At 41.2% G+C, this 27658-nt stretch overlaps 1 protein-coding gene across 1 annotated transcript in view; it reads right to left on the bottom strand.

The window, feature by feature from the left end:
* The window catches only part of pkp4 (plakophilin 4), a 193785-nt gene that overhangs the window by 146875 nt on the left and 19252 nt on the right, over positions 1-27658 (bottom strand). The window lies entirely within an intron of this gene.

Genomic DNA, 27658 nt, shown 5'->3' on the forward strand with positions numbered 1-27658 from the left:
GTCAGGTCTATTTTCATACAAAAGGTGCACCGGATTATAAGGCGCATTAAAAGAGTCATATTATTATTTTTTTTTTCTAAATGTAAAAGACTTCCTTGTGGTCTACATAACATGTAATGGTGGTTCTTTGGTCAAAATGTTGCATAGATGATGTTTTACACATCATCTTCAAGCCGCTTTCTGACAGTCGCTTCCGGATGCGCCGTTTTGTGGGCGGTCTTATTTACATGGCTCACCTTCGACAGCGTCTTCTCCCCGTCATCTTTGTTGTCGCGGTGTAGCGTGCAAGGACGGGAGTGGAAGAAGTGTCAAAAGATGGAGCTAACTGTTTTAAAGGGGAACACTATCACAATTTCAGAAGGGTTAAAACCATTAAAAATTAGTTCCCAGTGGCTTATTTTATTTTTCGAAGTTTTTTTCAAAATTTTACCCATCACGCAATATCCCTAAAAAAAGCTTCAAAATCCCTGATTTTAACCATCGTTATATACACCCGTCCATTTTCCTGTGACGTCACATAGTGATGCCAACACAAACAAACATGGCGCATAGAACAGCAAGCTATAGCGACATTAGCTCGGATTCAGACTCGGATTTCAGCGGCTTAAGCGATTCAACAGATTACGCATGTATTGAAACGGATGGTTGTAGTGTGGAGGCAGGTAGCGAAAACGAAATTGAAGAAGAAACTGAAGCTATTGAGCCATATCGGTTTGAACCGTATGCAAGCGAAACCGACGAAAACGACACGACAGCCAGCGACACGGGAGAAAGCGAGGACGAATTCGGCGATCGCCTTCTAACCAACGATTGGTATGTGTTTGTTTGGCATTAAAGGAAACTAACAACTATGAACTAGGTTTACAGCATATGAAATACATTTGGCAACAACATGCACTTTGAGAGTGCAGACAGCCCAATTTTCATCAATTAATATATTCTGTAGACATACCCTCATCCGCTCTCTTTTCCTGAAAGCTGATCTGTCCAGTTTTGGAGTTGATGTCAGCAGGCCAGGGAAGCTAGGGTCGATATTCTTCTCTTGATCATCTTCGGTGGCATAAGGGACGGTGTGAGCCAAGACATCCAGGGGGTTTAGCTCGCTCGTCTGCGGGAACAAACTGCCGCCATTGCTTGCCGTGCTACCGAGGGTCCTTTGTCCCTGAATTGCTCACACACTCCGGCAGATTCAATGGGGGTCTGGCGGCAGATTTCTTTGACTTTATCGTTGGAAATGCATCTGCTTTGAGTGTCGCAGGATCTCCACACATTCTTGCCATCTCTGTCGTAGCATAGCTTTCGTCGGTAAAGTGTGCGGAACAAACGTCCAATTTTTTGCCACTTTCGCATCTTTGGGCCACTGGTGCAACTTGAATCCGTCCCTGTTCGTGTTGTTACACCCTTCGACAACACACCGACGAGGCATGATGTCTCCAAGGTACGGAAAACAGTCGAAAAAACGGAAAATAACAGAGCTGATTTGACTCGGTGTTTGAGAAAATGGCAGATTGCTTACCGATGTGAAGTCACGTTGTGACGTCATCGCTCCGAGGGCGAATAATAGAAAGGCGTTTAATTCGCCAAAATTCACCCATTTAGAGTTCGGAAAATCGGTTAAAAAAATATATGGTCTTTTTTCTGCAACATCAAGGTATATATTGACGCTTACATAGGTCTGATGATAATGTTCCCCTTTAATGACATTCAGGCTTTACTTCAATCAATAACGGAGCAGCATCTCCTCATCTGGAAACAACAACCCCAGAAATGTGTCCCGTGAAAAACCGTCCGACCGGAACTCTAATAACTAAAGTTTCTTGGGTGAATAATGTAGACTCACTACACCGGTATGTTTTAGTTTTAGCACTTTCATGGCGACTTTACTGACAGATATAAGTAAGAACTTTACGCTACTTTATATTAGAAATGGCAACAGCGGAGGATGAATGTCCCATAACAAGAAGATAGAGAAAAAGAAGAAGCTTTGTCACGGCCAGGCCGCATTCCAATGCGCCCTCATCTTTGCATCCTGACGAGCGCACAGGCGCTCTCTCTCCGCTGCGGGCGTGCCTCCTCGCGCTTGGAGACAATTTGCTATCAGTGCACCTGTGTCTAATCAGACAAGCAGCATAAGGACCAGTGGACCCAAGGATCCTCACGGGAACTTAGTTCTCATATGGTGTACCGTAAGCGACAAGCTTTATGCTCTATCCTTGTTTCCTCTCCGTGGCTTGATTTGTCCCTTGTCTTCTCCCGTGTTTCAGCAGTGTTTTCCTTCCGTTGCCCTGGATCTCGACTGCCTCCCTCGTTCCTCGACTCCTCGCTCGCCCTGGACTCTGACGCCTCTCTCTCACCCCGGATTACCTGCCTGCCCAATGGACTGCCGCGTTCCTTCGCTCGTCAACACTTGGTAACACACTTCAGCTAACTACACACATAGTCTTACACCACACACTCTTGTATTTTGGTCACACACTCCATTATATAGTTTAGTAGTATTGTTTGTTATTATTATATATACATTGACTATATATATAATAAATTATTGAACATTACTGCCCTCTGGTGTGTGAGCCGTCACCTCTCCTCTGCAAACCATAACAAGCTTATCGACTACGGTGTCGACACAGACTACGTGCAGACGCGCGCAAATTTTCAGGACTTATGCAGATCCCAAATACAGATCAGCAGGTACCCGAAGGTAAGAAAAGTTGCTTTTGCATAATATTGCGAAACAAAACACCAGATAATATGCCTTACCTTATACACACACCATAATAATACTCCTATGTTGAAGCCATACTTGCCAACCCTCCCGGAATTTTCGGGAGACTCCCGAAATTCAGCGCCTCTCCCGAAAACCTCCCGGGACAAATTTTCTCCCGAAAATCTCCCGAAATTCCGGCGAAGCTGGAGGCCACGCCCCCTCCAGCTCCATGCGGACCTGAGTGAGACAGCTTGTATTCACGTCCGCTTTTCCATAATATAAACAGCGTGCCTGCCCAATCACATTATAACTGTAGAATGATCGATGGTGAGTTCTTGGTTTCTTATGTGGGTTTATTGTCAGGCAGTTTCATTAACGTCCTCCCAGCGCGGTAACAACACACAACAACAGCAGTCACGTTTTCGTCTACCGTAAAGCAGTTCGTCTGCCGTAAACAGCAATGTTGCGACACTCTTAAACAGGACAATACTGCCATCTACTGTAAATGCATATGTGACAATAACATCTCGGGGTTTTAGAGAGTGCAGTGCACAACTGCGCACACAACAAGGAGACGAAGCAGAAGAACAAGGAAGATACAGCCATGGCGACGCCGACGACGAGTAAGATGAAGAAATACGCTTGTAAGTTCCAAGCCGCAGCTGCGATTGGACCAGGATAGCCTCCGGGAAGAAGTAGTGGACTACCAAGTGCTTGGCAGTGAAGATCTTCCTCAGGAAGAAAAGATTGACCGGTTTGGGGCCATGCTAGGGAGAGATGGAAGATTCCAGACTCTAGTGCATTTGATGAAAGCACTTTGGTGCGTGCCACACAGCAATGCATCATCAGAGAGGGTGTTCAGCATGGTTAGAAAAATAGTGACAGAGAATAGAACAAGGATGGACAATTCAACCCTTAACTCAACAATGAGTAGATGAGTGTTATGTGTGTGTATATGTGTAAATAAATGAACACTGAAATTCAAGTATTTCTTTTATATATATATATATATATATATATATATATATATATATATATATATATATAATAAAATAAATATATATATATATATATATATATATAGCTAGAATTCAAGCGGTAGAAAATGGATGGATGGATAGCAAGAATTCACTGAAAGTCATGTATTTCTTATATATGTGTGTGTGTGTATATATATATATATGTGTGTGTATATATATATATATATATATATATATATATATATATATATGTGTATATATATATATATATATATATATATATATATATATATATGAAATACTTGACTTGGTGAATTCTAGCTGTAAATATACTCCTCCCCTCTTAACCACGCCCCCCGCCCCACCCCCACCCCCTGAAATCGGAGGTCTCAAGGTTGGCAAGTATGGTTGAAGCACATCAAGCGGTGCGCCTTCATAGCTTACCAAAGTTGTACTAAAACATTTTGATAGATTTTGGAGCGTCGTGTGTAATGTTCTATATTTTCAATGGAACATAAAATTTTTTGGTGTTGTTCACTTGAGTCATATTGCAGTCTACACGTATCTCTTATGTGTGACTGCCATCTACTGGTCACACTTATCATTTCACCATGTACCAAATAAAATAGCTTCGAGCTCGGTAAGCACAACCAAAATTATTCCGTACATTAGGCACACCGGGTTATAAGGCGCACTGTCGAGTTTTGAGGGAAAAAATAAGTGCGCCTCATAGTCCGAAAAATACGGTACAAACTTTTTTTAAGAATGGTGTTCATTATTACGATTCAACCCATTTGTTGCTACAGTGTTTCTATTCTTGCTCATTCCCACACCATTAGGGTGGATACTTGTGGGTAGAGCGGCCGTGCCAGCAACTTGAGGGTTCCAGGTTCGATCCTCGCCTCTGCCATCCAAGTCACTGCCATTGTGTCCTTGGGCAAGACACTTCACCCTTGCTCCCAGTGGCGCTCACACTGGTCTATGAATGTCTGGTAGTGGTTGGAGGGGCCGTAGGCGCAAACTGGCAGCCATGCATCCTGTAAGTCTACCTATGGGCAGCTGTGGCTACAAATGTAGCTTACCACCACCAACGTGGAGTGAATGAATGATGAGTTCTCACTTCTCTATGCACGCTTTGAGCATCTAGTGCAGGGGTCGGCAACCAAAAACGTTGAAAGAGCCATATTGGACAAAAAACTAATCTGTTTGGAGCCGCAAAAAATGAAAAGCCGTATATAAGTCTTATAATGAAGGCAACACATGACTTAAGTGCCTATATTAGCTATAATAGCCTACTATCAAAATGACTAAGTGTCACAAGCTGAAGCAAATCTTCGTTGACAGAAATGTTGAAATGTAATATTTATTCTACACATTTTTACAACATTAGAAACCATTAGCCAATCAGAGGCTACTCAGAAGGTGAGATAACTCCTGGAAATTACTGGCTTTTAATGGCCAAAGGTATAAATGTGTGTGTCCAAGTTAAAGAAAACGGCAGGCTGTCTTCTTGTAATACATTTATTACAATCTTTGGCAAGCTAGGTAATGTTTGCTGTGGTCTGGAACAACATGGCACACAAACAACTATTAGAAACGCAGCCAATATTACATACAGATAATGTGTCATGAGACATGCAAAACTGAATTATATACACAGAGGATAAAAGTAAAGGATATTAAATGAGCTCAAGTATACCTACAAATGAGGCATGATGATGCGATATGTACATACAGCTAGCCTAATTAGCATGTTAGCATTGATTAGCCTGCAGTCATGCACTGACCAAATATGCCTGATTAGCACTCCAACAAGGCAATAACATCAACATAGCTCACGCACAGTATAAAACGTTTGGTGGACAAAATGAGACAAAGGAGTTGACGATTTCACATGTAAACAAACTGTTGCGTCACAGTCCACACAAGAACCGCCAAAATAAGTAGGACAAAACGATGTTCACCAAATAGTCTCATCAGTGAAGCATACACACAAACATATTAAACAGTGGTAGTTCTAACAATTGGGAAGGTTTGTGTCGCGTTTGTCTTCAAACAAAAAACATACTAAAAGAAAAAAAATATTTTTCCCCCCATCTTTTTGCATTTTCAACGGAGCCACTAGGGCGGCACTAAAGAGCCGCATGCGGCTCGAGAGCCGTGGGTTGCTGACCCCCGCTTTAGATGATATGTAGTGGATATGCTTTGGTGTAAATGTTGCTCTACACTCACTTTTCCTGAGTCTGTCTGCAAGATGTTCAATTTGTCCTCAAACAAAAAGCATACTAAAACTAAAAAAATATTTTCCCCCCGTCTTTTTGCATTTTCAATACTTTTTTAAAAATGCCACTAGGGCGGCACTAAAGAGCCGCGGGTTGCTGATCCCCGGTCTAGTGTATAGAAAAGTGCTATATGACTCTAATCCATTATTATTATTAAAGCAGTACATGCAGATTGTCCTTGCAACCACAGATAATAATAATCCACACCTGATAAATGTTTGCTCATTCAATAGCAGCCTCGCAGCCTCACTGCAATGTTGCAGCTGCATTCCGACCAGAGATGGATTCTCGTTTAGGAACGACAGCAAAGGTTAAAAGATTTCTGCGGCACTGAAGAATGGAAAACAAGGAGTGATGTACGAGTGAAGAAAACTGGCCACAGAACAGTGAGAAGAACCAAAACGTATTGTAGCACCTGTAAAACGACCGCAAAGAAGAAGAATACTATAGCAGGAAACTAGATTCAACACTATGCAAGGATCACATGAAATAGCGTTTTGAGACATTCAGAGAAATATAAACCAAGACGGTCCTCTCCAGTTGCAAGTACACATGAAGCCGAGCCAGAGGGAGGAAATTGCTTTTGGCCAATAAATGCACCACAGCTTGTATAATGACAAGGAGCAGCAACAACAAACACATCATTACACGCAACAGTCCAAAAAAAGACAAAGAAATGACATGTCACGGATCAAAAAATAAACAAAAAGGTGTTTTCTTATTTTGGTAATAAATTAAATACATGTATTTTCATACAACAGACAAATATTATAAAGATAATTAAAACATTTTTTTTTTTTTTTTTTACCAGATCCTCAAGAACAGGGGTGCCCATTACGTGGATGTCGAGCTAGCGGTGGATGGCGGAGGGTGTGTCAGTCCATCGGCGGCCAGGCATTAAAAAAAAATATAGACCTAAAAATGAGCGATCATAAATCGTCACCAAGACGTCACTTTCGTCCCTTGATCGACATTCACGGCACCCGAGGGTCTTGTGAGATGACGCCGGCTGCTGCCAGGTCATTATTAAGAAAAAACGACCGACAGGAAGGCGAGAAACACTTTTTTATTTCAACAGACTCTTGCGCCGTATCTGCAGTCAAAACTCTAAAGGACGACTGCACAGTTCCTGTCTTCACAATAAAAGCGCTGCTTCATCCTGCCTGCGCTAACAAAATAAGAGTCTCAGAACTAATTGACGGCCTCGTCATTCCAACCGAAGAGCGGAGCTTTAGGGACCCATTGTGAAGTGAAAGGTCTCCCCCTGCGCTCCTCGACTACGGTCTGGGAGCCGGCAAGCAGGAAAGGTGTAAAACAGTACTTGCTACGCTGTGCCTCCCTGTTTTAAGCGTCACCTTTGTTAGTTTTGAAGGCCAAATACCATACCATACCAACTTTATTCATAAATACCTCCATATCGTAATTCACCAACCTCTTTATGAACCAGTAGAATTGTAGTTTTTTGCCATTTTATCCTCTCCAAGATGTTGCGTTTTGACACACTCAACATCATGCAGCACGGTGGCGAAGGGGTTAGTGCATCTGCCTCACAATACGAAGGTCCTGGGTAGTCTGGGGTTCAATCCCGGGCTCGGGATCTTTCTGTGTGAAGTTTGCATGTTCTCCCCGTGACTGCGTGGGTTCCCTCCGGGTACTCCGGCTTCCTCCCACCTCCAAAAACATGCACCTGGGGATAGGTTGATTGGCAACACTAAATTGGCCCTAGTGTGTGAATGTGAGTGTGAATGTTGTCAGTCTATCTGTGTTGGCCCTGCGATGAGGTGGCGACTTGTCCAGGGTGTACCCCGCCTTCCGCCCGATTGTAGCTGAGATTGGCTCCAGCGCCCCCCGCGACCCCGAAGGGAATAAGCGGTAGAAAATGGGTGGATGGATGGATGGAACATCATGCACCTCGGCTCTGTAATGGTCATGGTAATGGTAATGGGTTGTACTTGTATAGCGCTTTTCTACCTTTTTAAGGAACTCAAAGCGCTTTGACACTATTTCCACATTCACACACACATTCACACACTGATGGCGGGAGCTGCCATGCAAGGCGCTAACCAGGACCCATCAGGAGCAAGGGTGAAGTGTCTTGCTCGAGGACAACGGACGTGACGAGGATAGTAGAAGGTGGGGATTGAACCAGGAACCCTCAGGTTGCTGGCACAGCCACTCTCCCAACATCGCCACGTCGTCTGTAGTCACCTCCACAGTGCGGCACTCAGATGAAAGAACAGTACCGGTACTTTTCAAAGGTGGTATAGTACCGATTTCAATTGATTAGTACCGCGATACTTTATTAGTACCGGTATACCGTACAACCCTACCCTAAACATTCACGATTTTACAGGCGATTTCAACAACTTAAAATTTTGTTGTGAAAACTACAACTAATACGCACATTTCAATCAAACATCGGCTATGTAATAAGTACAGTATTTATAGAAAAAAAAAAAGACTCGATATAAGACTCAAATAACAATACTGAAATAAACTGCAAAAAAAAACAGTGCAATAACAGTGCCATACATTTTCATAACATGGTCACTACTGCCTAGTTTCTCTTGTTATATTCTTATTTGTACTGTTATATTTTTATTCTTATTGTTGCTTTTTATTTTTATTCTTATTGTTATATTTTCTATTTTATTTCCATTTATACCCACCAATATTTACTTTTTAAATTCGATCTCAATTCAGTACACTGCTGCTGGAATTTAAATTTTCCTGGGGAACTCTCCTGAAGGAATCAATAAAGTACTATCTATCCATCCATCCATCTATCTATCTATCTATCTATCTATCTATCTATCTATCTATCTATCTATCTATCTATCTATCTATCTATCTATCTATCTATCTATCTATCTATCTATCTATCAACAAAAGACAAAAGTGGCACATTGAACTGACAACTTCCTGGCTACGGCAACACAGAAAAGACCAACTGAAATGAATGCATATGAGCAAATGAGACTCAGGACAGACCACTACAGTTATCAGTATCAGCGCTTTGTTAAATATGAAATAACAATTACATAATTAAACAAATTAACGTGTATTACCACATGAACAAACACAACAGTTCTGATAATCGGTTCCGTTTAGTACTCGAATCCCGGGTTCAAATGGAAAAGGTACACATCGAAAACGAAAAAACAGGTTATAGCAAAGCTAACAAACACTACATAATGAACATTCTTGGCATAAAGGTATATAATAAACAGATACATAATAGTCAAGTTAAGGCCAGTCTTGACTCCTTACTTTGGAATACATGTCTTAAAAAGCCAGAGAAGATGCAAAAAAATGCATGCAGTTAATTCTTGATTATGTTTGGACTGACTAGAAGTGGCGGTGGTCTCACATGATGTCACCACAGAATGCAGGACATATGTAGGCGTGACAGTGGACAAGCTGAAGTGCAAAGGCTGACGGGCTCCCACTCACCTATTTGCTAATGTCTTTATAGTGCTGCCTCATTTGCATTCACAGTGTGCTGCACATAATTGTGTATAAAAGCACGATGTGAACATCGGCACGGAGGCGCTACTGATATAGGGACTTATTTAAATGCTGTTTGAAAGATGTAAACAAAATAGCTTTTTTCTCTATTAAGGTTGGAAACGTGTCATATTGATCAGTTGTTATACTTTAAGGGTCAGCACCTTCATAAAAAACTATATATATATATATATATATATATATATATATATTAGAGATGTCCGCTAATATCGGCGGGCCGATATTATCGGCTGATAAATGCGTTAAAATGTAATATCGGAAATTTTCGGAATCGGGTTTTGTTATTATCGGTATTGTTTTTTTAATTTTTTTATTAAATCAACATAAAACACACAAGATACACTTACAATTAGTGCACCAATCCAAAAAAACCTCCCTCCCCCATTTACACTCTCACACAAAAGGGCTGTTTCTTTCTGTTTTTAATATTCTGGTTCCTACATTATATATCAATATATATCAATACAGTCTGCAAGGGATACAGTCCGTAAGCACACATGATTGTGCATGCTGCTGGTCCACTAATAGTACTAACCTTTAACAGTTAATTTTACTCATTTTCATTAATTAATAGTTTCAATGTAACTGTTTTTATATTGTTTTACTTTCTTTTTTATTAAAGAAAATGTTTTTAATTTATTTATCTTATTTTATTTATTTATTTTTTTAAAGTACCGGTACCTTATCTTCACCATACCTGGTTGTCCAAATTAGGCATAATAATGTGTTAATTCCACGACTGCATATATCGGTTGATATCGGTATCGGTTGATATCGGTATCGGTAATTAAAGAGTTGGACAATATCGGAATATCGGATATCGGCAAAAAGCCATTATCGGACATCCCTAATATATATCTATATATACATTTGTACATTTGTATATATACACACACACACATATACATACATATGGCGTGGCGCAGTGGAAGAATGGCCGTGCGCGACCCAAGGGTCCCTGGTTCAATCCCCACCTAGTACCAACCTCGTCATGTCCGTTGTGTCCTGAGCAAGACACTTCACCCTTGCTCCTGATGGGTGCTGGTTAGCGTGTGAATGGGTAAATGTGGAAGTAGTGTCAAAGCGCTTTGAGTACCTTGAAGGTAGAAAAGCGCTATACAAGTACAACCCATTTATCATTTATATATATATATATATATATATATATATATATATATATATATATATATATATATATATATATATATATATACATACAGTTTGTGGTCAAAAAGTTTACATACACTTGTGAAGGACATAATGTCATGGCTGAGTTTCCAATAATTTGTTTAACTCTCATTTTTTTGTGATAGAGTGCTTGGAGCACATACTTGTTGGTCACAAAAAACATTTAATGGAGTTTGGTTCTTTTCTGAATTTATTATGGGTCTACTAAAAATTTGAGCAAATCTGATGGGTCAAAAGTATACATACAGCAATGTTAATATTTGCTTACATGTCCCTTGGCAAGTTTCACTGCAATAAGGCGCTTTTGGTAAGCTTCTGCTTGAATTTTAGACCACTCCTCTTGATAAAATTGGTGCAGTTCAGCTAAATTTGTTGGTTTTCTGACATGGACTTGTTTCTTCAGCATTGTCACCAGTTCCATTGGCAGCAAAACAGGCCCAGAGCATAATACTACCACCACCATGCTTGACAGTAGGTTTGGTGTTCCTGGGATTAAAGGCCTCACCTTTTCTCCTCCAAACATATTGCTGGGTATTGTGGCCAAACAGCTCAATTTTTGTTTCATCTGACATCACATGGACAAAGATAAGACCTTCTGGAGGAAAGTTCTGTGGTCAGAAGCAGTTTACAGTACAACTGTATAGTTTCATTATTTGGGTGATGTTTGGCGACAGGCCGCCTATAGAGCACCCCTGGCCTAGAGCATTAACTTTGTCCGGCAGCTATCTGCTAGGGTTTAACAAAAGCTTCCACGTGATGTTTTTCCAATGACACAAACTAAAGAGCTCAACACCAGAGTTGCAATTACCCAAAGCGCTGCGATTCATAATAGAGCTGAACAACACTTGCAGGGTGAGATCAGCACCATTGTGTCAAAACATTACACCAGTCTGAAAAGAGGACAGCAAGCAATTTAGCAGCTGTCAACGAGCAGATTACCTTAATAAGGAAACACTGCTACTCCTGGACGGATCTGTTGTGAAAGTAAAATTCATCTGTATGAGAAACAGCCAGTTCACTTCTTCCCTACATATGTCAAATCATTTTTTTTTCATAATAATTGATTGGAAGTGTGTTGGCCAAAGTCTATCTCGACTTGATGCTGAAATTTAGACAGTTTAAAAATTGCTTTCGCTGTGTTGCGCATCTGTAGCTTCAATGCTAATGAGCTGTGTTTGTGAACGCCTGTCTTGGACAGTGTGTGGCTCCATTTCAAATCACAGATTTTTAAAAATAACTTTATTTTGGAAAGCACCACATGTTTTGGCGTAAATTAAGTGTTAAATTGAGTTTTATATGTATTACATTGCAGTATTTGTTCCATGGTCTATTAATGACGTTGTCGACATTGTGAAAATAGTCAACAACACCCGTTCCGTTTCCGGTTGCAGGGTTATACTGGTAACAAAGAAGGAGGCTGATCTTGACCTCTTGCAAATTAACTTATGGCAAAATAACTTTTCGATGTGCTTCATCTTCAACTCTTGTCTCATCAATAACACATCACCACAGTGGTGAGACTTTGATGCAAGAACGACAGCAACTGGGTTATAACTTCATTGCCTCCATTATTTCATTGTTGGGATTTGTTTGTCTGATCAGATTGTTGGTCTGACTTTAGGATTGTTCAGTTCTACATGAACTTCTTCCTTTGAATGTATCTGTATCCCATAATAGTTATTATTTCCTTCATGGGGCGTGGCTTTGACCGCACTCAACCTTTAGTTGAGTTCACTCTGAAGTGTTTTTGTTCGAAATCGCCTCTCATCAGTTAACAGCAGCCAGCCATCAGAGAACAGTGTTTCTGTCTCAAATTAATCCGTTTTGATACAAGGTTAAACTGATTGTGTGTCTTTTGACATAGTATCAGCATATCTACCACTTTCTATTTGTATTTCATCATAATTGCTACTCATTTGGCCAATTTATGATGTGGGATCTAATGTCATTGTGGCTTGTGCAGCCCTTTGAGACACTTGTGATTCAGGGTTATATAAAAAAAACTAATTGATTGATTGAATTTATTGCCATGTGTAAAGATGGCGATTTACCATTAAAGGCCTACTGAAACCCACGACTACCGACCACGCAGTCTGATAGTTTATATATCAATGATGAAATCTTAACATTGCAACACATGCCAATACGGCCGGGTTAGCTTACTAAAGTGCAATTTTAAATTTTGCGCAAAATATCCTGCTGAAAACATCTCGGTATGATGACGTCAGCGCGTGACGTCACGGATTGTAGAGGACATTTTGGGACAGCATGGTGGCCAGCTATTGAGTCGTCTGTTTCATCGCAAAATTCCACAGTATTCTGGACATCTGTGTTGGTGAATCCTTTGCAATTTGTTCAATGAACAATGGAGACAGCAAAGAAGAAAGCTGTAGGTGGGAAGCGGTGTATTGCGGGCGGCTGCAGCAACACAAACACAGCCGGTGTTTCAATGACAGTCAAGCTTTACCATTGGCCTGTGGAGAACTGGGACAACAGAGACTCTTACCAGGAGGACTTTGAGTTGGATGCACAGACGCGGTACCGTGAGTACGCATGCAGCTGCGGCTTCCAAACATTTGATCGCTTGCCCGTACGTGCGTGCCGCTATGTGCATGTCACGTACGTAACTTTGGGGACTTTGGGGAAATATATGTGCTTTATTAACTTTGGGGAGGTGAACTGCACTTTGGGCTGTGGGATTGAGTGTGTTGTGCAGGTGTTTGAGTTGTATTGGCGGGTTATATGGACGGGAGGGGGGAGGTGTTTGTTATGCGGGATTCATTTGTGGCATATTAAATATAAGCCTGGTTGTGTTGTGGCTAATAGAGTATATATATGTCTTGTGTTTATTTACTGTTTTAGTCATTCCCAGCTGAATATCAGGTCCCACCCGCCTCTCACAGCATCTTCCCTATCTGAATCGCTCCCACTGCCCTCTAGTCTTTCACTCTCACTTTCCTCATCCACAAATCTTTCATCCTCGCTCAAATTAATGGGGAAATCGTCGCTTTCTCGGTCCGAATCGCTCTCGCTGCTGGTGGCCATGATTGTAAACAATGTGCAGATGTGAGGAGCTCCACAACCTGTGACGTCACGCTACTCGTCTGCTACTTCCGGTACAGGCAAGGCTTTTTTATCAGCGACCAAAAGTTGCGAACTTTATCGTCGATGTTCTCTACTAAATCCTTTCAGCAAAAATATGGCAATATCGCGAAATGATCAAGTATGTCACATAGAATGGACCTGCTATCCCCGTTTAAATAAGAAAATCACATTTCAGTAGGCCTTTAATTGGTTGCTTATTAAAGTAAGAAAGACTTAATTTAGAGTTATTTGGACACTAGGGGAACATATTAGGGTTAGGGTTAGGGTTACTAATAAGCAATAATTCTGAGGATATTGAGGGAAGACTCTTAGTTAATGGCTTACTGGTTGTATAATAAGGCCATGCAGAATAAGGAATTAATAAGTACTTAAAAATGACTAACTAAGAGCCAATATGTTACTAATTTGCATGTTAATAGGCAACTAATTAATGGTGAATATGTGTTCCCCATACTAAAGTTTAAATACCATACTAAATGTTTTGTATTATTTTTTTAATGAATTAAATAAACGTTTTTGACAACCTTTTTCCAAAACACAATATAGATTGTGAGATACACCTACTCAGTGGCCTAGTGGTTAGAGCAGTGGTTCTTAACCTTGTTGGAGGTACCGAACCCCACCAGTTTCATATGCGCATTCACCGAACCTTTCTTTAGTGAAAAATATTTTATATATATTTTTTTTTTCAAATTCAAGACAAAGTTATATGTTTTTGGTAACACTTTAGTATGGGGAACATATTCTAAGTAACAAAGACTTAATTTAGAGTTATTCAGACACTAGGGGAACATATATCTAAGTAACAAAGACTTAATTTCGAGTTTTTTGGACAGTAGGGGAACATATTCTAAGTAACAAAGACTTAATTTAGAGTTTTTTGGACACTAGGGGAACATATTCTAAGTAACAAAGACTTAATTTAGAGTTTTTTGGACACTAGGGGAACATATTCTAAGTAACAAAGACTTAATTTCGAGTTTTTTGGACACTAGTGGAACATATTCTAAGTAACAAAAACTTAATTTAAAGTTTTTTGGACACTAGGGGAACATTTCCTAAGTAACAAAAACTTAATTTAGAGTTATTCAGACACTAGGGGAACATATTGTAAGTAACAAAGACTTAATTTCGAGTTTTTTGGACACTAGGGGAACATTTTCTAAGGAACAAAAACTTAATTTAGAGTTTTTTGGACACTAGGGGAACATTTTCTAAGTAACAAAGACTTAATTTAGAGTTTTTTGGACACTAGGGGAACATTTTCTAAGTAACAAAGACTTAATTTAGAGTTTTTTGGACACTAGGGGAACATATTCTAAGTAACAAAGACTTAATTTAGAGTTTTTTGGACACTAGGGGAACATATTCTAAGTAACAAAGACTTCATTTAGAGTTTTTTTGGACACTAGGGGAACATATTCTAAGTAAAAAAGACTTAATTTAGAGTTATTTGGACACGAGGGGAACATATTCTAAGTAACAAAGACTTAATTTAGAGTTATTTGGTTCGGGTTAGGCCAGGGTTAGAGGGTTAGGGTTATAATAAGGCCATGCCAAATAAGGCATTAATAAGTACTTAATAATGACTAGTTAAGAGCCAATATGTTACTAATTTGCATGTTAATAAGCAACTAATTAATGGTGAATATGTTCCCCATACTAAAGTGTTACCATGTTTTTTTTACTGGTGCACAAAATGAACCGTGCATGAACATCACCTTGTTCAAACAACAAAACCAATACAGTGCATAAACTCACAACAAATTACACATATGCAAATCAGTGTGACTTCTGCTGTTGCCGTATCCGTAATACGCCAATAGGGAGAAGTTTTTATTTAATCGATGAGTCGGGTGTGTCTTGACCTCTGCCGAACCCCTGAGCCCGACTCACCGAACCCCTAGGATTCGATTGAACCCAGGTTAAGAACCACTGGTTAGAGTGTCCGCCCTGAGATCGGTAGGTTGTGAGTCATACCAAAGACTATAAAAATGGGACCCATTACCTCCCTGCTTGGCACTCAGCATCAAGGGTTGGAATTGGGGGAGTGTGATGGGTCAAATGCAGAAGACAAATGTCACCACATCTAGTGTGTGTGTGACTATCATTGGTACTTTAACTTTATATAACAGGATAATGCATACGTTTATCATTTGTTTTCAGAACGCTAACAAAAAAGTGGGACCTGTTAGAATAATTATGTATATATTATCACACAACTCTTATGCTTAAGGGCCGTTGCTATGGTTCTTATAAATTGTGCTGAAGTTGTACTTTTTCTACCTGTGTAAAGGGACATCGTCTCGTATCAGTGTTTTCAGACCCTGAATCGGCCAAAGGAACATCGAGTGCCGTGACGCAGACAGAGCAGAGACAGGGCGATATCACGAGTGTCAACACATTTGCATTTCACTAATAGTCGTATATTGTGTCGAACTGGAGCTGCGGAGTTTAACCCCTTCCTTCAGCGGCAGCTTCAGTGATGTAACCAGGGACCTCCCAAATAAATAGAGGAAGCACGTGGGCTGGACTTTAGAGCGTAGTTTGGATCTGTAACTAGAGTACAGCCCAAAAAAACGTCTTTCCTCATTTAAACCAAATCGAACTCTGTCTCTGCATGATTCCTTGCTTCTTGTCTGTTTAATACAAACCCCATTTTCATATGAGTTGGGAAATTGTGTTAGATGTAAATATAAACGGAATACAATGATTTGCAAATCATTTTCAACCCATATTCAGTTGAATATGCTACAAAGACAACATATTTGATGTTCAAACTGATAAACTTTTTTTTTTTGCAAATAATCATTAACTTTAGAATTTGATGCCAGCAACACGTGACAAAGAAGTTGGGAAAGGTGGCAATAAATACTGATAAAGTTGAGGAATGCTCATCAAACACTTATTTGGAACATCCCACAGGTGTGCAGGCTAATTGGGAACAGGTGGGTGCCATGATTGGGTATAAAAGTAGATTCCATGAAATGCTCAGTCGTTCACAAACAAAGATGGGGCGAGGGTCACCACTTTGTCAACAAATGCGTGAGCAAATTGTTGAACAGTTTAAGAAAAACCTTTCTCAACAAGCTATTGCAAGGAATTTAGGGATTTCACCATCTACGGTCCGTAATATCATCAAAGGGTTCAGAGAATCTGGAGAAATCACTGCACGTAAGCAGCTAAGCCTGTGACCTTCCATCCCTCAGGCTGTACTGCATCAACAAGCGACATCAGTGTGTAAAGGATATCACCACATGGGCTCAGGAACACTTCAGAAACCCACTGTCAGTAACTACTGTTGGTCGCTACATCTGTAAGTGCAAGTTAAAACTCTCCTATGCAAGGCGAAAACCGTTTATCAACAACACCCAGAAACGCCGTCGGCTTCGCTGGGCCTGAGCTCATCTAAGATGGATTGATACAAAGTGGAAAAGTGTTCTGTGGTCTGACAAGTCCACATTTCAAATTGTTTTTGGAAACTGTGGACGTCGTGTCCTCCGGACCAAAGAGAAAAAGAACCATCCGGATTGTTATAGGCACAAAGTTGAAAAGCCAGCATCTGTGATGGTATGGGGTGTATTAATGCCCAAGACATGGGTAACTTACACATCTGTGAAGGCGCCATTAATGCTGAAAGGTACATACAGGTTTTGGAGAAACATATGTTGCCATCCAAGCAAAGTTACCATGGACGCCCCTGCTTATTTCAGCAAGACAATGCCAAGCCACAAGTTACATCAACGTGGCTTCATAGTAAAAGAGTGCGGGCACTAGACTGGCCTGCCTGTAGTCCAGACCTGTCTCCCATTGAAAATGTGTGGCGCATTATGAAGCCTAAAATACCACAACGGAGACCCCCGGACTGTTGAACAACTTAAGCTGTACATCAAGCAAGAATGGGAAAGAATTCCACCTGAGAAGCTTAAAAAATGTGTCTCCTCAGTTCCCAAACGTTTACTTAGTGTTGTTAAAAGGAAAGGCCATGTAACACAGTGGTGAACATGCCCTTTCCCAACTACTTTGGCACGTGTTGCAGCCATGAAATTCTAAGTTAATTATTATTTGCAAGTTTATGAGTTTGAACATCAAATATCTTGTCTTTGTAGCATATTCAATTGAATATAGGTTGAAAAGGATTTGCAAATCATTGTATTTCGTTTATATTTACATCGAACACAATTTCCCAACTCATATGGAAACGGGGTTTGTAGATGTCATCAGAGTTTGAACCTTGACAGACCCCAAAAATGTACTGTGGGACCCCGTTTTTAGGACTTGACGGGGTCCCAGCGCCAACACTGATCTGTGTAGCCTCGGTTTCCACCTGCTCCCTCTGGAGTGTGGTGCACTGTGATAATTATAATGATGATGATGATGACAGTGATGTTCATGAACATTAACAGCGAGGTGAGGAAAGGAATGGGGGGCGGGGGAAGAAACTGTTGTGCCAGGCCAGACACAACACTCCATTGGCATCACATCACATGGGGAAGCAGATTGGCTCCTGTTCCTCTTTTCTTATTTTCTGCGTTCCTCCACACTGACAGCTCCCTGCCACAATACATTTAGAGAACAGCTCGCCGGCGACAGCTAATCTGACTCCGCCATTCTTCATCATTTCCCCCACTCTCTCGCTTTTTTGTCCTCCCACCCACCCCCTCCACACCTGAGTGTTTTGTCTCTCCCAGCACTCTCCTTCACCTATACACCGCCCCTCTGAATGTGTCGCATGGGGTAATTGCTTGGAGCAAAGCTTCCATTTTTATATCCATAATCGAGGCCACAATGCGTACGGGTCTAGATTTCCCCCTTGCCTTTGTCACGCAGCAGCACCACCGAGGAGAGGAAGGCAGATAAGAATGACAGAAATGGTCAGTAAATTGTAATTAGAGTGCCTATTCACTTACCAAGGAGAAAGATTATTGCCCACAGAGAAAATACCTTCTCTGGCACACAAATGCATGATGGCAAAATGTTTCTATGATCGCGATAATTAAGCTTTGACCTAGATTGGATAAAACACACAAAATATGGGAGTTTCAGGTTGCACTTGATATCGCACCGAAGGCAACACATGCCACTTGACACGCAAAGTATTTCTGGTTTGATTAGTATGAGCACTTTTGTACTCACTTCGCTTTAGTTTGTTTTTTTTGTTAGTTTTTTTTTCAATTTGTCAAACTTTTATTATTTCATTATTTTTATCTTGCAATTTTACTTTTTATTCAAACCCTTTTACCTAAAGAAGTTCGATAATATCGGCCTGCCGATAAATGCGTTAAAATGTAATATCGGAAATTATCGGTATCGTTTTTTTTATTATCGGTATCGTTTTTTTTTGTTTTTTTTTATTAAATCAACCTAAAAAACACAAGATACACTTACAATTAGTGCACCAACCCAAAAAACCTCCCTCCCCCATTTACACTCATTCACACAAAAGGGTTGTTTCTTTTTGTTATTAATATTCTGGTTCCTACATTATATATCAATATATATCAATACAGTCTGCAAGGGATACAGTCCGTAAGCACACATGATTGTGCGTGCTGCTGGTCCACTAATAGTACTAATAGCTGGTCTACTAATAGTACCTTTAACAGTTAATTTGACTCATTTTCATTAATTACTAGTTTCTATGTAACTGTTTTTATATTTATTATTATTATTATTATTATTATTATTATTATTTTTATATATTATTCAAAAAAATGTTTTTAATTTATTTATCTTATTTTATTTTATAATATTATTTTTTTTTAAGTACCTTAACTTCACCATACCTGGTTGTCCAAATTAGGCATAATAATGTGTTAATTCCACGACTGTATATATCCGTTGATATCGGTATCGGTTGATATCGGTATCGGTAATTAAAGAGTTGGACAATATCGGATATCGGCAAAAAGTCATTATCGGACATCCCTACTTTTACCGTATTGCTTTTGCACTATCATGTTTAGCTCATTCATTGTTTATGTTCTTTGTTTGTTTGTTTTTTTGCTCTATGCTTTTTAACCTGTAAAGCCCTTTGCTCCAATTTAAAAATTGTTGTAAACGTGTTATATAAATAAAGTTGCCTTGCCTTGCCACTGTGGCACCAGTACTAGTTCTAGAACCAACGTGATCCTTCTCCCGCCTGCAGTTATCACTGGTAGCTGCCACCTTGCATAATAGAAAGGGAGTACAAGAAATAATGCACAAAAACCACAAAACCAGTGAAATTGGCACTTTGTGTAAATCGTAAATAAAAACAAAATACGGTGATTTGCAAATCCTTTTCAACCTGCACTATATTGCCAAAAGTATTTGGCCACCTGCCTTGACTCACATATGAACTCGAAGTGCCATCCCATTCCTAACCCATAGGGTTCAATATGATGTGGGTCCACATTTTGCAGCTATTACAGCTTCAACTCTTCTGGCAAGGCTGTCCACAAGGTTTGCGGAGTGTGTTTTTAGGAATTTTCCACCATTCTTCCAAAAGCGCATTGGTGAGATGTTGGTCGAAAAGACCTGGCTCTCAGTCTCCGTTCTAATTCATCCCAAAGGTGTTCCATCGGAGTTCAGGTCAGGACTCTGTGCAGGCCAGTCAAGTTCATCCACACCAGACTCTGTCATCCATGTCTTTATGAACCTTGCTTTGTGCACTGGTGCACAGTCATGTTGGAAGAGGAAGGCCTCCCAACCTTGTTCCCACAAGGTTGGGAGGCATGGAATTGTCCAAAATGTTTTGGTATCCTGGAGCATTCAAAGTTCCTTTCACTGGAACTAAGGGGCCAAGCCCAACTCCTGTAAAAACAACCCCACACCATATGAAGCGTGGCTTCATAATAAAAGAGTGCGGGTACTAGACTGGCCTGCCTGTAGTCCGTTGAAAATGTGTGGCGCAATATGAAACCTAAAATACCACAACGGAGACCCCGGACTGTTAAACAACTTAAGCTGTACATCAAGCAAGAATGGGAAAGAATTCCACCTGAAAAGCTTCAAAAATGTGTCTCCTCAGTTCCCAAACGTTTACTGAGTGTTGTTAAAAGGAAAGGCCATGTAACACAGTGGTAAAAATGCTCCTGTGCCAACTTTTTTGCAATGTGTTGCTGCCATTAAATTCTAAGTTAATGATTATTTTGCAAACATGTTTTACGTTTCTCAGTTCCAACATTAAATATATTGTCTTTGCAGTCTATTCAATTGAATATAAGTTGCAAAGGATTTGCAAATCATTGTATTCTGTTTTTATTTACCATTTACACAACGTGACAACTTCACTGGTTTTGGGTTTTGTACATACGCCATGCCAGGTATAACAATACAGTTAGAACTTGATTCACGAGTGCTTCTATTTACGACCTTTTCGGTTTACAAACGTTTACACCGCGTCAAATATGTCTCTGTGCACGAACTGTGTCTCGGTGTACGATCGCTTTATTCATTCATTTAGCATGCTGCGTGAAGCCATCGAGGGCTGCTATTGTGATGTCATCGTATCCTGTACAAACGGTCAGCGTCACTTCTGACAAGTTTATTCCCACAATTGTCGTACCTTGCGCTGGTCAGAGCTGTGTCAGCCCGTCTCAGAGATCACTTTGTGTGAACAGAAACGCTTTCAATTTGTCCGAACCCTCAGACCTGCTGTCTGTTTGTCCCTCCGAAAATCCAAGAGTGTTCAACAATGCCACAAATAATCCCAGACACAAGATAAAATGATTTTCCTTTTTTTGTCTTTTTTTTGGTTTTGAAGCACACCAACGAGACATTTAAAGGGGAACATTATCACCAGACCTATGTAAGCGTCAATATATACCTTGATGTTGCAGAAAAAATACCTTTTTTTTTTTAACCGATTTCCGAACTCTAAATGGGTGAATTTTGGCGAATTAAACGCCTTTCTAATATTCGCTCTCGGAGCGATGACGTCACAATGTGACGTCGCATCAGGAAGCAATCCGCCATTTTCTCAAACACCGAGTCAAATCAGCTCTGTTATTTTCCGTTTTTTAACTGTTTTCCGTACCTTGGAGACATCATGCCTCGTCGGTGTGTTGTCGGAGGGTGTAACAACACGATGCGAAAGTGGCAAGAAATTGGACGTTTGTTCCGCACACTTTACCGACGAAAGCTATGCTACGACAGAGATGGCAAGAATGTGTGGATATCCTGCGACACTCAAAGCAGATGCATTTCCAACGATAAAGTCAAAGAAATCTGCCGCCAGACCCCCATTGAATCTGCCGGAGTGTGTGAGCAATTCAGGGACAAAGGACCTCGGTAGCACGGCAAGCCATGGCGGCAGTTTGTTCCCGCAGACGAGCCAGCTAAACCCCCCTGGATGTCTTGGCTCACACCGTCCCAAGATGATCAAGAGAAGAATATCGACCCTAGCTTCCCTGGCCTGCTGACATGAGGGTATGTCTACAGAATATATTAATTGATGAAAATTGGGCTGTCTGCACTTTCAAAGTGCATGTTGTTGCCAAATGTATTTCATATGCTGTAAACCTAGTTTATAGTTGTTAGTTTCCTTTAATGCTAAACAAACACATACCAATCGTTGGTTAGAAGGCGATCGCCGAATTCGTCCTCGCTTTCTCCCGTGTCGCTGGCTGTCGTGTCGTTTTCGTCGGTTTCGCTTGCATACGGTTCAAACCGATATGGCTCAATAGCTTCAGTTTCTTCTTCAATTTCGTTTTCGCTACCTGCCTCTACACTACAACCATCCGTTTCAATACATGCGTAATCTGTCGCTTAAACCGCTGAAATCCGAGTCTGAATACGAGCTAATGTCGCTATAGCTTGCTGTTCTTTCCGCCATGTTTGTTTGAGTTGGCTTCACTATGTGACGTCACAGGAAAATGGACGGGTGGTTAAAATCAGGCACTTTGAAGCTTTTTTTAGGGATATTGCATGATGGGTAAAATTTTGAAAAAAACTTCGAAAAATATAATAAGCCACTGGGAACTGATTTTTAATGGTTTTAACCATTCTGAAATTGTGATAATGTTCCCCTTTAAGCTTGCGTTAATGTTGTTTGGATCAAAAAAGAGATTGTTGAGCCATTATCCCCTTATATATACTATATACAGTGTATATATCCATCCATCCATCCATCTTCCTCCGCTTATCCGAGGTCGGGTCGCGGGGGTAGCAGCCTAAGCAGGGAAGCCCAGACTTCCCTCTCCCCAGCCACTGCGTCTAGCTCCTCCCGGGGGATCCCGAGGCGTTCCCAGGCCAGCCGGGATATATAGTCTTCCCAACGTGTCCTGGGTCTTCCCCGTGGCTTCCTACCGGTCGGACGTGCCCTAAACTCCTCTCTAGGGAGGCGATCGGGTGGCATCCTGACCAGATGCCCGAACCACCTCATCTGGCTCCTCTCGATGTGGAGGAGCAGCGGCTTTACTTTGAGCTCCTCCCGGATGACAGAGCTTCTCACCCTATCTCTAAGGGAGAGCCCCGCCACCCGGCGGAGGAAACTCATTTCGGCCGCTTGTACCCGTGATCTTGTCCTTTCGGTCATGACCCAAAGCTCATGACCATAGGTGAGGATGGGAACGTAGATCGACCAGTAAATTGAAAGCTTTGCCTTCCGGCTCAGCTCCTTCTTCACCACAACACATCGATACAGCGTCCGCATTACTGAAGACGCCGCACCGATCCGCCTGTCGATCTCACGATCCACTCTTCCCTCACTCGTGAACAAGACTCCGAGGTACTTGAACTCCTCCACTTGGGGCAGGATCTCCTCCCCAACCCGGAGATGGCACTCCACCCTTTTCCGGGCGAGAACCATGGACTCGGACTTGGAGGTGCTGATTCCCGTGTGTGTATATATATATAGATATATGTATATATATGTCTATATATATATAGATGTATATATTAGGGTTGTACGGTATATCGGTATTAGTATAGTACCGCGATACTAATGAATCACATTCGGTACTATACGGTCTCTGAAAAGTACCGGTCCCGCAATCCCCTCCGTCTGCGTCGAAGTCACATCGTGTCATTGCTGGTTTATGAGCAGACGAGCATGTTCGGCAGCGCACACACACACACACACAGAGTACTTACAAGCAGACTCAGTGTGTAGACAGAAAAGGGAGAACGGATGCAATTTGGCTTAAAAACTTAAGATAAAGGTGAAGTTATAACACTGAAACGCCCTCAGGGAGAGGTGCTTTAAGACATGGCGAGCTAGCTAGCGGCTAACGTCCATCCGTGTTTTAGCTACTTCTAAATCACTAATCCTCACCTCCATGGCGACAAATAAAGTGAGTTTCTTACAAGTATCATTAACAGTGCAGGACGACGAATAGCTAAACATGCTTCACTACACACTGTAGCTCACCGGCGTCAAAATGTAAACAAACGCCATTGGTGGAGCTACACCTAACATCCACTGTAATGATACCAAGTACAGATGCGTATGTAGTCTATACTACTAAGATTACATCGATATTTTTTAGCATCACAACATTTTTTTTCGGGTTTTTCAAATTCATATTATGTTTATAAAGTCAGGAAATATGTCCCTGGACACATGAGGACTTTGAATATGACCAATGTATGATCCTGTAACTACTTGGTATTGAATCGATACCTAAATTTGTGGTATCATCCAAAATTAATGTGAAGTATCAAACAACAGAAGAATAAGTGATTATTACATTTTAACAGAAGTGTAGATAGAACATGTTAAAACAGAAAGTAAGCAGATATTAACAGTAAAAGAACAAGGAGATTAATAATTAATTTTCTACCACTTGTCCTTAATAATTTTGACAAAATAATAGAATGGAAAATGACACAATATGTTACTGCATATGTCAGCAGCCTTTGTTTGTTTACTTACTACTAAAAGACAAGTTGTCGTGTATGTCTAATGTACCCTAATATTTTTTGTTAAAATAAAGCCAATAATTAATTTTTTTTGTGGTGTCCTTTATTTAGAAAAGTACCGAAAAGTATCTAAATACATTTTGGTACCAGTACCAAAATATTGGTATCAGGACAACAGTAGTACACGCAGGAGAACACAGAGAATGTTAAAATGTAAAGTGGGTAATATTCAAAGAACTCACATTCATTATGAGCATGCAAATATGAGGGAATGCTACACCGAACACTTCTCTCACCTTGACATGAACAATGAATGAAAGCAGGGGGTTAATAATTACCTTAAATTTCAGTCTTGAAAAAAAATCCGGAATTCTCTTTGATGGCTTTTCTACTTTGACCTTTAAACTCCAAAACGTCCTTATGTGACCTTACAAACTACAATACACTGACTGACATTGGTTAATGCAAGTTCAACACCAAAACATACTGTTCTTTGAATAAACTATTTATATAGGTACTGTTAAAAGTTTAGGTCAAGTTAAGGTTCTGCTATCGTTAACATTCAGATAGGAATGCTATCAAGAACATCTTAGCTGCTAGATTTAATAAAAAACTGCTTCTAAAAAGGGAGTTTATTCTAAAGAATTCTCTCCGAGGCACTGAGAAGCATTTATTTTACCAAGTGGTTGTATTGATAAATCAATACATACTAAATCTGATACATGTAAGATCGAAAGCTACTGACATTAAGAGCGTCTCCGAAGTACCTGGTATTGCCATGAACTACCAAAGAAAGTAGGAAAGACAGTTGTAGCATGTTAGTGCCTCTCCCTTGTTGGGGCATGAGGGCAAAGTCTGCATGCTGCGTCCGTATCAACGGCAAAGAGGGACCGTTTGAAAATGAGGCGTAACAACGGAGAAAGAAAGCAGCCACCGAGCAGCCATAAAATACCCCAAAGACAATATTCCAGAGCAGTAAACACTTACCAAGCACTCAGATACCCGCAACCACAACTGCAGCCAAGTGGACGAGTGTGTACTTCCATTCCGCTGACAGTGGGATCCCTCGAAACTCTCAACAATCAGAGGAAAACCTCAAGCGAAGGCAGAGAGGGGGGGGGGGAATACACCCACTCGGCCGGGATCTGATTTCCTCTGTTTTCACTCTCCAGCTCTGCTAAAGACCGAGAGGGACGATCGTTTTACGCTCTGCAAGAAGAATCCCCTTGGAGGCAGGAGGTCTCTCCTGCCAGCGGTCAATGAAAAAGACAAAGCTCAAACAGGTTATCTACTCCTTCCTGTTCGGGCGCCTTGGATATCTGCTCCAATCGGACAAGGCGCTGGGAGAAGGAAGTGACATCGTCAGGTGCTGCCTCCGAGTCTTTTCCTTCCTTACTTGTGCAAACAAAGGCCACTTTCTTCAAGGAAGTTCAATAGTACTGTGTTGTCTTTGTTAATAAATACTAGATTAGTCAACAACCCTTCCAGGGATTAGTATTACTGACAGTGTTAAGATTCCCAGAAATTTGGAAGCCTGAAAAAAAAAAGCTGGATCACTCTTTGAGCAGCCTGATTTTTACATGAATGTGTAATACTTTGTTGGGCAGCAAGGTGGCATAGGGGTTAGTGCATGTGTCTCACAATACGAAGATCCTAAGTAAGTCCTGAGTTCAATCCCAGGCTTGGGATCTTTCTGTGTAGAGTTTGCATGTTCTCTCCGGGTACTCCGGTTTCCTCCCACCTCCAAAGACATGCACCTGGGGATAGGTTGATTGGCAACACTAAATTGGCCTTAGTGTGTGAATGTTGTCTGTCTATCTGTGTTGGCCCTGTGATCAGGTGGAGACTTGTCCAGGGTGTACCCCGCCTTCCGCCCGAATGCAGCCAAGATAGGCTCCAGCACCCCCCGCAACCCCAAAAGGGACAAGCGGTATAAAATGGATGGATGGATGAGGTGTAATACTTTGTTGATTACGTGAATGAATGCATGGATAATAATCACTAACCAGTTTTATCCATAGTGGGTCCACCATGTTTGTAGGGTCTATTGCTGCATTTCTTTCTAGTAAGTTGAAACAAGGTCTTGCACACAACCTGTGCAGGTTCAGTAATGCTTAAGATCCAGAAATGGCATTCGGAATTGAAAATAATACAATGGAACCAGTCGAGAAGAGCCAGATTAGGTGGTTCGGGCATCTGGTCAGGATGCCACCCGAATGACCAGTAGGAGGCCACGGGGAAGACCCAGGACACGTTGGGAAGACTATGGGACGGCGTGGCGAAGTTGGTAGAGTGGCCGTGCCAGCAATCGGAGGGTTGCTGGTTACTGGGGTTCAATCCCCACCTTCTACCATCCTAGTCACGTCCGTTGTGTCCTTGGGCAAGACACTTCACCCCTTGCTCCTAATGGCTGCTGGTTAGCGCCTTGCATGGCAGCTCCCGCCATCAGTGTGTGAATGTGTGTGTGAATGGGTGAATGTGGAAATACTGTCAAAGCGCTTTGAGTACCTTGAAGGTAGAAAAGCGCTATACAAGTATAACCCATTTATCATTTATTTATTTATGTCTCCCGGCTGGCCTGGGAACGCCTCGGGATCCCCCCTCGATAAGCGTGAAAATGTGTTACCGATATTTGAGAGGATTTTCGAAATATGGGTATTTCCGTTACCAGTTTCTTATTGCGATATTTACGTTTTGCGCATTTCTCGCTGTAATGACAAACGCAGCTCGTGTTAGTAGTATTAACTTACAACGGCATTCTTCAGCCTTACTGCCCCACCCGATCCCTAAGATCAGCCGATCAGCTGCTACTGACGGTCCCTGACACAAGGCTGAAGCTTAGAGGTGACAGAGCTTTCGCCGTTGCTGTTCCCAAGCTCTGGAACGACCTACCTCTGAGTATTAGACAAGCCTCCTCTCTTCCTGTTTTTAAATCTCTCTTAAAAACATACTTTTATTCCATGGCTTTTAACACTGAGTGATATCCATCCTGCAATGGCGCCCCATAATACACCTGCTGTGAA

Source organism: Nerophis lumbriciformis, linkage group LG13 (assembly GCF_033978685.3).
Source record: "Nerophis lumbriciformis linkage group LG13, RoL_Nlum_v2.1, whole genome shotgun sequence".
Taxonomy (NCBI): domain Eukaryota; kingdom Metazoa; phylum Chordata; class Actinopteri; order Syngnathiformes; family Syngnathidae; genus Nerophis; species Nerophis lumbriciformis.